Source organism: Tachypleus tridentatus, chromosome 11 (assembly GCF_004210375.1).
Source record: "Tachypleus tridentatus isolate NWPU-2018 chromosome 11, ASM421037v1, whole genome shotgun sequence".
In the NCBI taxonomy this organism is placed as follows: domain Eukaryota; kingdom Metazoa; phylum Arthropoda; class Merostomata; order Xiphosura; family Limulidae; genus Tachypleus; species Tachypleus tridentatus.
Genome location: NC_134835.1, coordinates 28,080,574 through 28,093,118, shown reverse-complemented (window position 1 = coordinate 28,093,118; position 12,545 = coordinate 28,080,574). Strand labels below are relative to the sequence as shown.

Sequence of the window (12,545 nt, the reverse complement as noted above, 5' to 3'; positions counted from 1 at the left end):
CTCTGTTCTCTTAAATTTTAAATAAACCATGGAGAGATCTGGTATCTCAACTGGATAATTTTTCCAGTGAACAGCAACAAAATACTAAATACAAACAAAACAGTTTTATTAGGTAAAACGTCTAAAAACGCCATCTTTTTTTTATAGTATTATCTTCACCTCAGAGATGAAGTCCTGAAACTTAATGAACTATGAAAACGAAAAGAAAACGATGAAACACATTAAACCTCATCCAACTAAAGTACGCAAGACCACTGGTTGATAAACCGTTATTTATTTTATTTTTCTAATTAAAAAGAAATCAAAATTCAACAAGAAACTAGCGTGTTTAGGCCAAAAGATGTATTTACGGAAGAAACACGCGCACACTAGATGTCAGCACTTCATATTGTTTTGTTTTTCATAAACTCGCGTTCCATAACCAGTAATTTAATTTTCATGACACATAATGCTCATAAAATATTAGATTTGAATACTTTGCGGGTTAAGATGCGTCACATTTATCGGGTAAATAAATGCGATTTACTAATAATACATTTTCAGTTTTATGTAGAGGTATAAATATGGCTCCTATGCGTGTTGTTCCTAACACAGCCATCATTTACGACTACAAGAAATTTCCTTCACAACTTTGTCTAAGACTCCGTATTATTACTTCCTCAATGAAATGTTAGTTATTCTGAACAGACAGGAGTAATCGGTCTTCTGTCATACCGGTCCTGTCAAACCGAAAAAAAAATAAAAAAAAATAATAAAGGACAAGTCCTAGAAGCACGTGGATAGAAGATTTAGAAACTGTTGAATGGGGAGCAGAATGGAAGACTTGGCAGAGTGGTGTTTATCTGGTGTTGAGATTAATGCCCCGTTTTATTGCCTGTAATAAATTTCACTGACATGAATTCTACTGCGTTTTGTTGAACGCGCAATAACGCTTAACATAACGATGTTTGCAAAGCGGTCTGTTACTGGCCTAATTAACATGGCATTAAAGGTCCTCACGTGATCTTGAAGCTAAAGGGCAGAAATAGGTGAAATTTGTTGGGAACTTGGGCTGTAAAGTAGTTTGGCGTTAGAGAGCTGAGTAGCGGCCACGCGTTGGAGTACCTGGAACTCGCGCTCACTTTAGAGGGTGTGCGCGTGCAGTTGTTGACTGCCGGCTTCAGGTAGGAGCCGGTTATGGCGTAATAATCAGAATATTTTACGTACCTTTTGGCGAACGTTGATAATTCGACTTTGAATAAGAGCAGCTGTTCGCGATGGATTTAAAACGGTATTTTTTTAAAACTCCAATACAGAAGATATCCTATAGTATACAAAGAATCTTCGGTCAGGAAGAGTGCGAAACGAAAGTGGTGGACTGTATAATTCGTAAGTAAATTACGATATGTTGATACGGTAGTAATGTCGCACGCGGAGAACGCTCGAATTTGTTTGTTACACAACGTCCCTGTGACGTCACATCTGCCTCACAGTGTAGGGTTACATCAGCGGACAGATATTTTTGCCTTCTTACTGACATTCCCAAGAGCTGTAGTTCTGATGTCAGTTTTGAAAGCTCCGAGGGTTTCGTGATTTTTTCTCGCTCTTTTAGAAAAAAACTTACAAGACAGTCTTGTAAGGGCAAAATATGTCATGCAGCATGTCTGGAAAACAACAGCAAGACATGTATACGATCATTGTAGTGATTTTTAAGAGCAATGTTTTATTCACGTGAACCGTAAATGTTTCTAGAAAAAATAGTCACCAGCCTTCACATGGCTAACATATGTTTAAAAGAACGCACAACAAGAGACCTTTCAGTTGTGGCACAACGGTGCGTCTTGTTTTCGTGATTTTTCGAAATCCTTTGTTAATAAAAATGATGCGTTTCAGAGTAGTTAATTAGAAGATAAGAATATTTGGCAATTTGTTTTGTTTTGTTTTCATAATTAAGTTATTCGTTGAAGGTATCGCAGTCCGTGATAATGGTTTAAATTAATTTACTAAATAATCACAAATGTGAAATAAACGTCATTAGTGAAATATTGGAATATTAGAGTATTCCAGTTTTTTATTGTTCACGTGTATTCCATGCACGATTCCACCAATGTTGTGTTGTCTTTTTGGTTTGGTTTGTTTTGAATTTCGCGCAAAGCAACACGAGGGCTATCTGCGCTAACCGTTCCTAATTTAGCAGTGTAAGACTAGGGGGAAGGCAGCTAGTCATCACCACCCACCGCCAACTCTTTGGTTACTCTTTTACCAACGAATAGTGGGATTTACCGTAACATTATAACGCACCCACGGCTGAAAGGGCGAGCATGTTTGATGTGACAGGGATTCGAACCCGCGACTCTAAGATTACGAATCGAGTGCCTTCACCACCTGGCCATGTCAGACCTTTTGTTATCTCTAACCAATAACGCAGGTTTCGAACCGTAAGTAAATTTTCGGACTTTTTCATTTTCAGTTCACGTGCAATTATTTTTTTTTTTATCAGAATTTGTGGAGCATACAGGAGAGATTATACTGGTTATATTTGTGTCTCTCCGTTAAACTGATTCTAAAGCATGATTATACTGGTTGTATTTTTGCCTCTCCATTAAGCTGATTCCAAAGCATGATTATACTGGTTGTATTGTCTCTCCATTGAACTGAATCTAAAGCATGATTATACTGGTTGTATTTGTGTCTCTCCATTGAACTGATTCCAAAGCATGATTATACTGGTTGTATTGTCTCTCCATTGAACTGATTCTAAAGCATGATTATACTGGTTGTATTGTCTCTCCATTAAACTGAATCTGAAGCATGATTATACTGGTTGTATTGTGTCTCTCTCTATACGCTGTTAATGAATTCTGTAGTTACACTTAGTAATGGCGATACAACTTCCTAAGAGGTATGTAAATAGCGTAAGTACTTTTCGTGACACACACACACACACATATATATATAATATATATATATATATATTTATTTTTTTACCTTAAAATATAAACAAAACAGCGCATACTTACAAAATTTAAATTAGAGTACACTTATAGCGTAACAAATGTTAAACGTTTCCAGTTGGGAAAAAAATCAGTAAGTGTTTTGTTGTGGACTTCATGTGTAACACTTTAAAACGAGTTTAAAGTGTCGAGATCTTGAGAAGCACAAATGTAAGTTACAACATGTATTATAAGACAGTTTATAATGTGTTTTATAGTTACTATATCGTGACTTAACATACAAAATTTAATAATTTATTCTACATTTATACATTAAGTTACAACATGTATTATAAGACAGTTTATAATGTGTTTTATAGTTACTATATCGTGACTTAACATACAAAATTTAATAATTTATTCTACATTTATACATTAAGTTACAACATGTATTATAAGACAGTTTATAATGTGTTTTATAGTTACTATATCGTGACTTAACATACAAAATTTAATAATTTATTCTACATTTATACATTAAGTTACAACATGTATTATAAGACAGTTTATAATGTGTTTTATAGTTACTATATCGTGACTTAACATACAAAATTTAATAACTTATTCTACATTTATACATTAAGTTACAATATGTATTATAAGACAGTTTATAATGTGTTTTATAGTTACTATATCGTGACTTAACATACAAAATTTAATAATTTATTCTACATTTATACATTAAGTTACAACATGTATTATAAGACAGTTTATAATGTGTTTTATAGTTACTATATCGTGACTTAACATACAAAATTTAATAATTTATTCTACATTTATACATTAAGTTACAACATGTATTATAAGACAGTTTATAATGTGTTTTATAGTTACTATATCGTGACTTAACATACAAAATTTAATAATTTATTCTACATTTATACATTAAGTTACAACATGTATTATAAGACAGTTTATAATGTGTTTTATAGTTACTATATCGTGACTTAACATACAAAATTTAATAATTTATTCTACATTTATACATTAAGTTACAACATGTATTATAAGACAGTTTATAATGTGTTTTATAGTTACTATATCGTGACTTAACATACAAAATGTAATAACTTATTCTACATTTATACATTAAGTTACAATATGTATTATAAGACGGTTTATAATGTGTTTTATAGTTACTATATTGTGACTTAACATACAAAATTTAATAATTTATTCTACATTTATACATTAAGTTACAACATGTATTATAAGACGGTTTATAATGTGTTTTATAGTTACTATATCGTGACTTAACATACAAAATTTAATAATTTATTCTACATTTATACATTAAGTTACAACATGTATTATAAGACAGTTTATAATGTGTTTTATAGTTACTATATCGTGACTTAACATACAAAATTTAATAATTTATTCTACATTTATACATTAAGTTACAATATGTATTATAAGACGGTTTATAATGTGTTTTATAGTTACTATATCGTGACTTAACATACAAAATTTAATAATTTATTCTACATTTATACATTAAGTTACAACATGTGTTATAAGACGGTTTTATAATGTGTTTTATAGTTACTATATCGTGACTTAACATACAAAATTTAATAATTTATTCTACATTTATATAGTAAGTTACAACATGTATTATAAGACAGTTTATAATGTGTTTTATAGTTACTATATCGTGACTTAACATACAAAATGTAATAACTTATTCTACATTTATACATTAAGTTACAATATGTATTATAAGACAGTTTATAATGTGTTTTATAGTTACTATATCGTGACTTAACATACAAAATTTAATAATTTATTCTACATTTATACATTAAGTTACAACATGTATTATAAGACGGTTTTATAATGTGTTTTATAGTTACTATTCTCTGTTTCTTTTAGACTTACTTTGACTCGACCTGAGTTACTGAGAAAAGTGTTACATCAAAGTATTTAAATTGAATGGGGTTTGTGTTAATTGACAGTAGAATCGAAGTGTTTAAACTGAACTGGGTTTGTGTTAACTGACAGTATTTGTTTGTTTGTTTTGGAATTTCGCACAAAGCTACTCGAGGGCTATCTGTGCTAGCCGTCCCTAATTTTGCAGTGTAAGACTAGAGGGAAGGCAGATAGTCATCACCACCTACCGCCAACTCTTGGGCTACTCTTTTACCAACGAATAGTGGGATTGACCGTCACATTATAACGCCCCCACGGCTGGGAGGGCGAGCATATTTGGCGCGACGCGGGCGCGAACCCGCGACCCTCGGATTACGAGTCGCACGCCTTACGCGCTAGGCCATGCCAGGCTCTAACTGACAGTAGAATCGAAGTGTTTAAACTGAATGGAGGTTGTGCTAACTGACAGTAGAATCGAAGTGTTTAAACTGAATGGAGTTTGTGTTAACTGATAGTAGAATCGAAGTGTTTAAACTGAATGGAGTTTGTGTTAACTGATAGTAGAATCGAAGTGTTTAAACTGAATGGAGTTTGTGTTAACTGATCGTAGAATCGAAGTGTTTAAACTGAATGGAGTTTGTGTTAACTGATAGTAGAATCGAAGTGTTTAAACTGAATGGAGTTTGTGTTAACTGATAGTAGAATCGAAGTGTTTAAACTGAATGGAGTTTGTGTTAACTGATAGTAGAATCGAAGTGTTTAAACTGAATTGGTTCTGTTTTAAGCTGACAGTGAAAGCATGGTATAATAATAGAAGTCTTAATATAATGTATGTCTTAATAAAAACATCTGTAACTCAAAAAGTGTGACGTCACTACATATACTTGCCATTAAATAGGGTGTAGATTAACTGATGAAGAAAGCATAACAAACTTACGTTAGAGTTTACTTTACTAGCAATGAAAGCAGTGTAATAATACGAGTTTATATAAGTCAGAAATGTGGACATCAAATTCTTTACTTTGAACCAAGCCAAATTAGGGTTAAATGATGTAATAATAATAAAAGTATTAATAAGTTACAAAAGTATAACATTAATTTTCTTACTGAATCACGTAATTTCTGAAAGAACATGGAACGTCAGAAAATATAAAAATATATATATTTTGGTTCTATGTATAGCAATAGTTGAATGTCTGAGAAAGAATGGTGTACAAATAGAAGGTTTACGTAAATAAAACGCATATATTTTGAACCTATAAAATAGACACAAGATGAGTAACATTATTTTCTTACCAAATGCTCATGATGGTTGTTTTGTAATTTGCCATGAAGTCCTTCAAGGCAAAGGACGTTTGCTGTCCTACCCCAGCTAATTTTCCGGTGTTTTCACAGATGGGGGAAATCTAGATTACATTCAAGTGAAAAATATTAATACAATAATAAACCCATAAAGCTCAACGTTGTAACAGACAAGTTCTCACTTGGCTTTACGCAACGGCTGATGGAACACCCAAATTTAAAAGATAAATAAGCTGTGATTCCGTGTTGACTTCACAAAACCTTGTATTTTCTTAACAGTGTTTAGTGTAATCGTAGTAAAAATTCACCCAAAGTGTTTTATAAAATAATTATTCGATATAATTTGTCACACATGTCAGGCATTGCGCAGTGTATATCTCTGGATAACAAATGTGATATTTTTAACCCTGCAAACACGTCCAGAAAGGTACACAGCACCGTGCCCGCTGTGCAAAAGAAACTGATGTGAGATATGGTTCAACTTGGATAATCTAAAGTTTGTTATACAACGTTTCATGCCAGCGACGGGGTCGACACCGGTAATAGTAGCTTGCTTTCTGTACGAACTTTATATCGATTTCACGAACATACAGCGAGAGGGGGAGGGAAGAAAGAGAGAGAGAGAGAAAAGCGCTATTCCATCTATCGCTTGCTCGCTTCGGAAAAAACAAAACACAACAAACTGAAACAGTTTGGAAATTAAAAGTTTTCAAGATGCACATCCTGGGGAGGCAGGAATTATGATTAATGAAAATTTCTGAATTTGCATCCTACGTACTTCGTTGTTGGATATGGAAACCCGACACTTTGTCTGTCTGGTGTATATCTGAAGCTATGGTTAGATTCTAACTCTGATATTGTATGTAATGCAAATGATTATTTTACATTTTCAGAACATTAATCATAGAAATGTGGTTTCGATGTTTCCTGGCCTGAGGAAACATATACTTAACAGGAGGTATGGCGCCTTTATTAAGTAAAAAAGTTTTAAAGGAACATGTGCAAATTATTGATTAGTGATTTTTACTTTCTAATGTGGAAATTTGGTCTCCATGGTTTATGCAAAACGTTTATGTGTCTAGAAGATATTGTTTTTGTTTCTATGCGAAGGTAATCGACTTTTCAACGCAGGTTATACCAATACATAACCACATTTGTTGAATATTGAAGAATGATAAACTTGACCCCCCCTCCCTTCCCCTTCTGAGAACGGTTCTATATGCTTAGGTATGTTAAATATTCGTTACCATGACAACAATATTGCTTTTCCACTGCGTCTTTTTGTTTTGCCCTTCTGTACACAAGTTTGACTGTAACAGTACAACACATCTGATATATCCTTACTTTATTAAAATACCAAGCACAATGAGTTTTGTTTTTGTTTTTTTACTTAATGGAATGAGTTAAAATTTTATCAGTTCTTGGAAAATTAAAGCAAATGCATGTAAACGTTTCGAGACGCCACAAGATTAATTAATATGTAAGTTCGTTTGCTGTTAACAGCACAGAGCTCTTATATATTAAAGAATTTGCGTCGAATACTGATTTTTATCGTTGTAAGTCCTCAAACGTGTCTAAAGGATTTAAAACAGCTGCTAATAAAATCGAATATAATACTATCGAATACTTGATGCTAGAATTAAGCCTAAAAAGGTTTACTGTATAAATACTATGTTTGTTTGTTTTGAATTTCGAGCAAAGCAACACGAGGGCTATCTGCGCTAGCCGTTCCTAATTTTGCAGTGAAAAACTAGAGGGAAGACAGCTAGTCATCACCACCCACCGCCAACTCTTGGGCTCCTCTTTTACCAATGAATAGTGCGATTGACCGTCACATTATAACGCCCACGCGGCTGAAAAGACGAGCATGTTTGGTGTGACGGGGATTCGAACCCGCGACTCTCGGATTACGAGTCGAGTGCCTTACGTACCTGGCCGTGCCAGACCCCTGCGGTAGCGAACGGTATAAAGACAAATTGGTAATTTGAAAGTAAAAGCTACGTTTTTAAGACACATTAGTAATTAGTGCTTTTAATGAATAAAATAAATAAAGCTTTTGTTGCACGTTTCACACGAACTTAACAACTAAAACCAATGAATTTGATAAAATCATATCATGACATATTGAATAACTTACGAAAAGGAATAATATATTATGTGATAAAGAATAAAGAAACGCCACCTATGTTTGTAACATATCTCAACTTTCCTGTTTGCAATCGCACAGTATTATTTATCTCTCAATATTTATTTCCAGTGGAAGTGTTTAGTGGGTGCTAACAATACAGTATCAAGCGTTTTATGGTAATTGTGTGCTAATAATACAGTATAAAGCGTTTTCGTTAATTGTGTGTTAACAATATATTACAAAGTGTTTAGTATTAACTGTGAGCTAACAGTATGATGTTAAAAATTCTACACTACGATACGTGTGTTTGCAAGCCTTGAAGAACATTAATTATATTAGTTTATCCCGTTCAGATGCGGCCCTGGCATGGCCAGGTGGTTAAAGTACTCGACTTGTAATTCGAGAGTCGCGGGTTCAAATCTCCATCACGCCAAACATGCTCGCCCTTTCAGCCACGTGGGCGTAAAAAGGTCACGGTCAATCCCACTATTCGTTGGTAAAAGAGTAGCCCAAGAGTTGGCAGTCAGTGGTGACGACTAGCTGCTTTCCCTCTAGTCTTACACTGCTAAGCTTTGTGCGAAGTTCAAAAAACAAACAAACAAACCCTCCCATTAGCCTAACACTGCTAAATTAGCTACCTTCCCTCTAGTCTTATACTGCGAACGGCTAGCGCAGATAGTCCTCGTGTAGCTTTGCTTGAAATTCAAAAAACAAACAAACTGTTGAGATGCAGACTTGAATTTCGACTCATTAGTTTTATTTAATTGCTTGTCTTAGGTTAAGTCACTTCCGTTTATCTCTGACTTTTTTCCCCATTGTTTTCTTAAACAATATGAATACCTAACTTATTAGTATAAAGCACTTACTACTTTTAAGAAAATTTATTAAAAATGTTATTTTTCATGTTGATAGCTGTTTTAATGGAAAATCGTATTTATTAGAAACTTATTCTTTTATTCGATATGTTGCACAAATTTATGTAGAATTAGTTGCAATGCTGATTTTGCACAACAGCATAATTTCATTTTGTGAGGTTTCTGTGCGCCATGTGACACGTGATAAAAGTTAGTTCTAGTGTACGCCACAGAGTATTGTTTATGTTTATATTTCGAGTGTTTATCACAACCTACTCAATTAACTAGCATGTAACTAGGCAACTCTATTCGTTTTACTTCTGTCTAGTAATTACAATATTTAACTTGTTTTAAACAAAATTTATTTTTTGCATCTTACAATATAATGTTTGTTGTCAAAAATGTTTTTGTTATAATTATATTCAATGCATTTTTACACTCAGAAGACACTTTATCTGTTTTTTTTGTATTTAAAACTTTGTATCCTAATTTTGTTTTAAGAATGACATAATATAAAACTGTTCATGTATAATCAGTATATTTTACTTCAAAAATATGTCTATACGAGTTTAGCTGGAAGGTTATATTATAGGACAGAGAGTGAGAAAAATTCAACGCACATGGTGAAAAGGGTAAACTTCAGATCATTTGTTTGAAAAAAAATGTTTAACCTGTTAATAGGAAAAATCAGATAAAAGATTTGGTTTTTAACACATCAAAGTGTTTAAACATAATGTGCGGAATACTGTGTTACAACCAAATACTAGAAACGAATCAGATTCTGTATACTACAAATACCACTTAACATATATTGAGGACTGAGTTATTTCAACTGCTGTATTTTTAAAACGAAAAATTTGAACTTTTAAATTTTCATTTAACATACCTTGTTCTCAGTGTCACGTAAAGAAAGTAAATATAAACTGTTGTGATGCGATGCGTTGGGATGTAAAAAACAATAACGACACGTTCTAACACAAGAGGGATAAAAGTATATATTTTTTATTTAAACATTGTTATTTTGGATCGCCTTCGTTAGTTAAAAAGTTTATCTTTTCTTTCTTACATTATATTTTATTTTATATGGACCAATGAAACGGTCAGATCTTTAGTTTAAAGTTTTTCTAGTTTTCGGGGTTATAATTGACTTATCGTGCACTCATGCAACGTATGAACGTGCCTGGTTACGTGCTGCAGTGTCGTCTATTGTTGTTTTTTACATAAGTTTTTGAACGAAACGAGGTTCTATGTTATGTTTCTATTTTATCCATTTCCTGCTAAATATAAGGTGTGCATGAACTTCACATGTGTGTGTTTAATAACACAGTTCTGCAAATTTAGACTTCATAAAGACTGCTTTGATTTTAATAACGAATTTTCTATAATTTCGCGACGTAGATTCCGAAAATAATTATCGTTTTTTTTCTACCACATAAGGATTTTTTTACAAATCGGAAATATAGAAAAACCTGTTACTTAAATTAGATTATTATTTCATTTACTACAATGAACAATTTATTATTATGTTTGGATTCTAGAACGATTGATAAAACTCGCGTCGCAGTTGGTCTGGAGAAATCTATCGTCAGTAGTCATCAATATTTTAAGCATAACGAAATGTCATCTGATTTAAATGAAAATTATTCATTTGTGTAACGCACATATGGCGTTTCGGGGAAAATCCGTTCGAGAGAGAAAAAAATGGACATCATTTTCGGATTCAGCGATACAAGAACTACTATAGAACATGTCATAATTTAAAGACGATAAAACTAGGCGTGTGTAGTCATCATGAAACACACCAATAGTGTCCAAGGTAAAATGAGAATAAACCCATGCACTCAAACATTATGAAACAAATAATGTTTACTAACATGACTTGAGACTTGGTCAAAATAACATGACTTGAGACTTGGTCATTACAATGAAGTATTTAATTTAAAATATTTGCAATATTTTTTTAAACGGTTGAAGAAAAATGCACTTGCTGTCTTTGTAAAAAACATTGGTTTACATGACGAAAGTTTGTTTTCCAAATGCGTGTGATGTTAGAAATTACAGTAAAAATCGTAAACATTTTCCCTATGGCATATGGCCCGGCATGGCCAGGTGGAGTTAGACGTTCGACTCGTTATCTGAGAGTCGCACGTTCAAATCCCCGTCACACCAAACATCCTCGCCATTTCAGCTATCGAGGCGTTATAATGTGACGGTCAACTCGTTGGTAAAAGAGTAGCCCAAGAGCTGGCGGTCAGTGGTGATGACTAGCTGCCTTCCCTTCAGTCTTACACTGCTAGATTAGGAATGGCTAGCTCAGATAGCCCTCGTGTAGCTTTGCGCGAAATCCAAAAAAAACAAACAAACCCTATGGCATTACTATTTATGGAAGTGATTTCTTAATATTATGAATAATTTCTACTGTGTAGTCGACGTGAAGATATTTTCATTGATTGGTGACAATGCTAATCCCCTCGTTCATAGATCTGGTTTCTGCATGATCAGAGTTAAGGTAAACATAAAAATCGTGATAGGTTCTTAGAACCACGCGTGTTAACTATCCCGGAAGGTTTGAGACTTCTTGTAGAAAATAGTCATTGTTTTTCTTTTCATATAATCTGGTAAAATATTCTTCTAAGAAAAGCAGACAGAAATCCCTCTGGTCTGGTTGTTATCTGTTTGTTTTCTGTGAGAGAGAACAACAACAAAAGAAGTCTTTCCAGACAGAAGCTTTCGATTTCCCATATTCTGAGCGCAGATAGGGTATGTGTGATGTAGACTGTGGGTAAGGTGTGATGTGGCCCTTAGCAACATCCACCAAGGGAACAGATCTCACGTAGACTAATATTTCTAGAACACGGACTTGTGATACGTCTCTTTAATTTCCTTTCTCGTCGGTAAAATCGACGAAGGAGCGGGGTGCATTTCGTTGTCAGCCTGGGGGAGTGATTGGTGCACGCAATACGAAGATCGATAGTAACTTCGATTCTTTTTAACGAATCGAACAACGCCCATATGGTGCCATACTGATTGCATTTTTCTTTGTGTAATTTGTTGAAGACAAGACATTCTAATTTTAATTAATTTCAGACGAGTTGCCAGACCAGAGATCGTAAAGAAATACGAAATCAAACTCAAGATAAATGCCATATGTTTTACACATATATATATTTTTAATGATACCAAAAAAATGGTAATTGAAAAACTGTTTAGAACCTGTTTGAAAGTGGTGCTAATAATTTAAACACGGGATAAAACGTTTCTATTCGTTGCATGTTATTGATATTTTAAATTATATGTTGTTCTACTAAACATACTGTACGTTATTTACATTTACGTAGGCCTTTTGTCACTGGGCCGCAAAGCAAGACGAATTTAACTTAAAAAATTTAACTGTATGTCAGTGTTTACAAGGTCAGA

General features: G+C 33.4%; 1 protein-coding gene across 2 annotated transcripts in view; it reads right to left on the bottom strand.

Annotated features, from left to right (window-relative positions):
- Window positions 1-6,250, bottom strand: part of LOC143231819 (uncharacterized) — a 38,322-nt gene extending 32,072 nt beyond the window's left edge. Inside the window, exon 1 of one of the 2 annotated variants that reach the window (XM_076466479.1) lies at window positions 6,141-6,250. The gene's annotated coding sequence lies outside the window, so the exon portion shown is untranslated. Of the gene's footprint in view, window positions 1-1,206; window positions 1,568-6,140 lie in introns of those variants that run through there. The other variant, XM_076466478.1, reaches the window with a different exon arrangement.
- Between the last annotated feature and the right edge of the window lie 6,295 nt (window positions 6,251-12,545).